A 6,233-nucleotide genomic window follows, 5' to 3' on the forward strand; every position below is an offset into this window, starting at 1 on the left:
GTGTTTGAAACCGATTTATATGAACTTGTTCTAAAAACGCAGAACGTTTTTGTCCAGGAGGGAGCGCATGTTAGGAACATTTAACAAATAATGACCACTAAGGAACTTTAATACCCAGAAAAATCTGAATTTTGGATGAAATCCAGCATTTGTTGGTACCAGGCAGCTAGCAGAACCACAGCTGGTACCAGACTGGTTGGTACCAGGCAACGACCCGTCATCCATGAAGGAAGGTGTGGGCTTGTAAACATTGGAGTAATGTTTGTGATTCCTATGGTTAGGTTTGAATTACCTCTCTGCAAAAATAGGGATCATTGTTAAAGTGAAATAAAAAAATAAAACCTGCCAGTGTGTGTGTTGTTCTCTTTGTCCGGATCATCAGACCGTTTAGCTTCAGGAGTAGAGGGATTTCTCACCTCCACCTGCAGAATTGGGCCTTTCTCATACTGCTGCTCCACGTCTAAAACCTGAAAACCTTTGGAAGTAAACTCACCTTCACTAATCAGACAGAACATTATGACTGAACATTTGAGAAAGGCGTCAGAACGGCCCAGTTTTAGTCTTGCAAAGGACAGGAGCATCGGATGGATCCAGGAAGCTTCTGTAGGGGAAATATAATCTAATAGTCATAATGTTTTGTCTAGGTGTTACTTTAAGGTAGTTATTTTGTTTTTAGAACCAGATCAGCCACTTTTTAGTTCCTAAAAATAAGACAAAATTGACTTTAGATAACACCTTTCCGTCAGAATTACCAGTTTAACAAGCAGTTACAGCAAATCGCCTGCAGGAGGCGACAAATCAATGTGTTTATCCCCGAGTGTTTCTGAACAGAGAGACTGAATAAATGAAGAAAAATGCGGTTCGCCAACAGAAGCGGGTTTCTGGGAACTTGGTAGTGTGAAATGTTTCATCAGAGATAAAACCATTAAACTTTAGTCAGAAGTTTAATGGGAGAGAAGCATGTTGGAGCAAGCTGTTAGTTCTCATTTCTTCTAGATTTTTGTTCAGTTTTTATTTATTTTTGGTTGATTCGTTGCATGGTGAGACGATTATTCCCTCTGGGTTTCAGTTTCTCTGCAGCTGGAAAGACATTCGCTCTTAAGGCAACACAACTGTCTGGAAGTCGAAACGTAACCATGGCAACAAGTGGTTGTTTATAACTGATTAACAAATGATATCTGAACTACGACACAAAATCCCAGAGAACCGGAAACAGTCTTTATTGATACAAAACAGGACCGAAGAGAGAAGGAGGAACTTCTAGCACGGATCGTATCCCCGACGCCAACATCTTTCTGTCCGGCTGTCTGATGCGACCCGCAGCGGCAAAATCTAATGAACTGGGTTAGCAGTTGATGATGTCATCACTTGATGCTGAGGAATATAATTTCTGCTGCTCAGGTATCGAGCTGTTGGCATATCATGACACCGTCATTAAGCAAACTTCCGATTTGTTGGAGATCCACATCCTTTGAAGATCTTTCAGTCTTATGAGTAAGACAACGTTAAAATTTCGCTTTGGGATCAATAAAGTATTTTTGGGTTAAATTGATTGGATTGTGTTGTATTTTCTGGATCAACAAAGTTCTGCTCCGTGTTTGTGAGGAAACATCCGGTTGTTTTTTTCTCCTGGAATCGCAGGAAGAGTTTTGTTATTGATCCTAATCTGTTTGCTTTTTGACATCAGATGAGTTTTCTGCTGCGGCCTCGTTATCATCCGACCTCTCTGTCATCACACAGCAATCAGGGTCTTCCTGCTCAGCCCTTCATCTTTCTCTATCTACACAGAAACTTCCTCCAGAAGCACAAAGTCCCACACTGACTGATTCACATTGTTGGAGAAACTGTAATGTTCCTCACCCTGGATTCACTCATTCATCAGAAAATTATTATTTTTAGTTGTACACAAGTGCGTGTCAACAATAAGGGCAGAAAGGAATGTTTTTCAGTCAGATTAAGGAGATAAAGTTATTGAGATCTCAGATCTGCATGCAGAAACACACAGAGATTAAAAGGTAACACGAGGAGCAGCAGCAAGGGCCCTCATGTTGGTGGTTAACAGCCTGTGAATTCAGCAGATTTTATCATAGAAAAAGTCTAAACAGCCTCAACCATAACAACCTCGACTCACCCGTTACATCAACCTGTTAGCTTCCTCCTGAAACCAGCCAATCTCTCGTTTCTGCTCAGGTTCCTTTTCACCAAAACCTCTTAGGAATCCCAACCGAATCGTCATCTTGTTTCTACAACCAGACTTCAAAGATCTTCTAGAATTTAAAGAGACTGGACCAGAAAATAGCAACTCAGTCCCATCTAACCACCAACTAGATATCAAAAAAGTTCCAGTCTGGATTTTGTCACTGATTAAAATAACCAACAACCTCCTCTTCACTGCTGAGTTTGGTTTCTTTTTCCTTCTCATCCGTATTGATCTGAGTGCGACCTTTGACATCATCTCGTCCTCCATCCTCCACCAAAGATTTTCTTCCATTTGTGTTCTCACCCCTCCAGCTGCACTCATTTCATTCAATTAAAAACTTTCTGTTCTCACTCCTCCCACGTCCCTCCTGGTGTTCACCAGGGCTCAGTTCTGGGCTCTTCTTTTTATTACTCATCTCCTCTCCCTGGGTTCCATCTTCAACCATTTCAGCATCTAGTTTCACCGCTATGCAGATGACACCCAGCTCTTCCTCTCCTTGACCGCTGTAATTGCTGATGGTTTGTTGGTTTTTAAACAATGTTTAAAATAAAAAGTTTTATAATTACTTTTTATTTGTGATGATACAGTTCACCCAGGAGCTTAACCATACCAGTTTTGGTGTTAATCTGCTAACCCTAGCTATAAACTATAACCATTGAGTGACCTGAGTTGACCTTTGAGTCCCATGAGGCTAATAAGTAAACCCCAGAGGGGTACAAGAGAAAAACACAGCTCACACACATAATGAAGCTGAAAAACACTGGAAGTGTTTTAAGTGTTGATTTAAGGTAAAAGTTTGGAGATTTAGATACAGAATCCATAAATATCAGAGAATCCAGACCAACACCAGCAAACAGAGAGAACCTTTTATTTTGAGTTTCTGTAGTAGAGATTTTCCTGTCCTGCAGTCTAGATGCCTGATGATGGGAATGAAACTGAATTTGTTCACATTTAAAAATGTCTGACAGCTCAGTTAGCGTCGTCTCGGCTTCTCAGCCTGAAGGGATTTGCCGAACAGAGAATGATTGAAGAACTTCACACCACAACTTGATCCTGGTTCCTCCTGAAGCCATCACTGTTTTGTTCCTTTTTCTGGGGTTGTCTGAAGAAACTGAGCTCCAAAACAGAATTTGTTCTGATTCTGGACATTAGGAATCAGGATGGTCGTACTAACAGAAGACAGGTTAGGGTTACCTGTTGGTTTCCTCCGACGGTCCAGGTCACGTTGGGGTCATCAGGTCAGATTGTTTCAGGAAGCTTTAAACCTCTGAAGGCTCTTTTGTTCTGGACAGTTTCAGGTTCTTCATGGTTTCAGTTCTTCAGTGCTTCTCTCAATGGATTCAGACCAGTTCATTTCCTTCTCAGGTCCTTGATATGTTTTACCAACTCTGGTTACTGTTTCAAAATGTTTTAGATCATCGAAACTGTTTTAGGAACTTAAAAACAGAAGTGTTAGCGTGTTGATGTCTGTTTCAGTAAGTTTTAGGTCTTGAAGGCTTTCCAGCACCTTCAAACCCTGCTTGGATATTTCATTGGAATTGGTTCCCTGAAGTTTCAGAACCTTGATGCTGTTTCAGGGAGTTTTATTTTCTGGTTGAATTTTTTCAGGAAGTTTCACACCGTCAAAGGCCCTTCAGGTGATTCCTGTCTTTCATTCCCGAACATTTAAGACGGTTTCAGGAAGTTTCACAACCTCAGTGACTTATTCAGGAAATGTTAGACCATTGTTGACTGTCTCAGGAAGTGTTGAGCCCTTGATGACTGGTTCAGGAAGTTTTAGGCCCTCGATAACTTTTTCAGGAAGTTTCACAGCAGATTTTAAGGTGACTTTAGGTCCTTCATAAGTATGTAAAGATATTGAAGATGGTTTTCACAACCTTTCTGACGTTTTACGTTTCTGACGACTGTTTCAGAAAGTTTTAGACCATTACAATCTTTGGGTTGTTTCAGATCCTTCTTTGCTGTCTTGGGATTTTTCCAAACATTGAAAATGTTTTTCCTAAGTTTTAGAACATCAACGACTCTTTAGGAAGTACTGGACTCCTGATAAGTGTGTCAGAAAGTTTTAAATTCTTAGATGATGTTTCTTGAAGTGTTAGAGGCTTTTTGACTGTTTCCAAAAGTTTCAGACCCTTGATAACTGTTTAAGGAAGTGTTAAGCTCTTAAAAGCAATTTTAGGAAGTGCTGGTCCCTTGATGACTTTCATTAGATAGTCTCTGACTTTTGCAGAGGATGCAAAAGTCTCACACAGGATGGTTCAATCAGGAAGTTTTACCCAGCTGAAGGTATTTCTGGTGGTTTCAGGTCTGTTGCTGCTGTGATTGATATTTTCAACCATTGAAGTTTCACAAGCTTAATGCCTCGTCAGGAAATGCTAGACCCTTGATGACTGATTAAGGAAGTTTAGCTTCAATTAGCTAGCGTCTGGATCTTGATGACTTTCTTAGAGGGTTTCCGATCCTTGTCAGTCTGCAACATTTAAGGCTTTTCAGGTAGTTTTTGTTTCCTCGTGGCTGTAGTTCTTTACTGTTCCGTTAAGTTTTTAAACACTTGACTGCTTCAGGAAGTTTCAGGTCTTTTCTGGTTCTGGGTGACTGATTTTGGTCAGAGGAGGGACGTTGCTCTGTTTCTAAACATTTATCATGTTATTACATGTTACTAAAACACTCAGACCGGGAACCATTGAGCTGTTTTCATGCATCAGCACCTTCAGTCGTCTTCTGGTTTCCATGGTGACATTAGCAGTGAGGTTAAGTAATGAATGCTCTCTGATGTGTTTCCTGCCAGCTCGCCTGAAGCCTTTCACCCAGAGACGAGCCAGCTGCCTCCTCTGATTGGGCTTTGTGCAGCATCAGATAACCTGGGAGGTTCATCAGTTCATCTTTGTGAGGAAACCGATCCTGACGGACTGATGCGGGTTCGTCTTGCTCAGGTGAAGCACGGAGGAGGGAGAGTGATGATGAGGGACTGCAGGATAAAACCCTGTTTTCACCAGCAGATCTGCAAAGAAGTGCAATTTACAATGACCAGAGTGGGTAGCAATTAGTTACATTTACTTGAGTAACCTTTTTAAAATTTACTTTTAGGAGTATTTTTTACTACACTGTACTTTTTACTTTTCCTTGAGTAATTTTGTTTTGAAGTATTTCTACTCTTATTGAGTAAAATTTCTGGATTTTCTACCCACTGAATGAAAAACTCACCAGACACTGACACACCTGCAGTTTTTGTTAAAGTTTCATAAGTTTTTTTTTACTGAAAAAAACTGATTTGGCAAAAAATTTCTTTTGTCTGATTTTATTTTTTTAAACATATAAGTTTTTGTCATTTTCATCCTTAAAATACAAAAATTTCCACATAACTTTATATTTTGATCCGTCTTATTGTGTAATTTTTAAATATCAAATGAATGATAATTTAATCAGTTACTCAGTACTTGAGTAAACTTTTTACCAAATACTTTTTTACCCTTCATTGAGTAATTTCTTGGATGGCTACTTTTTAGTTTTACTTGAGTAAAAATATGTTAAAGTACTGCTACTCTTTCTGTTGTACAGTTTTTTGGCTGCTTTGCTCACCTCTCACAGTGACCTTGAGGATCCAAAACATGAACATCAACCCGTCCCTGAAGAACCTTGGTTTGACGGTTAACATTTAAAAACTATGATAAGCACAGAAATTACAGGATCTTTATCAGTCCAAGGAGTCAGTTACAGCTGAAACTGATAAACTCGTCCTTGATGCAGATAAAACGTCCTGATCAACACCTGACAAGAAATAAATGTCACTGAGTGTGTTCACAGGGTTTGTAGGGATGTGTGTGTGTGTGTGTGTGTGTGTGTGTGTGTGTGTGTGTGTGTGTGTGTGTGTGTGTGTGTGTCTTTGTGACAATTAGAAAAAGGAGAGAGGAAGTAAGACAAAGACAGGAAGCTGAAATAAACTGAGCTGAGAGTGTAAGACAAAAACATTCACTTTCACACACACGCACACACACCCCCCCCCCCCACACACACACACGCACACACTAATAAC

This window comes from Gambusia affinis, linkage group LG19 (assembly GCF_019740435.1).
Source record: "Gambusia affinis linkage group LG19, SWU_Gaff_1.0, whole genome shotgun sequence".
NCBI classification, from domain to species: domain Eukaryota; kingdom Metazoa; phylum Chordata; class Actinopteri; order Cyprinodontiformes; family Poeciliidae; genus Gambusia; species Gambusia affinis.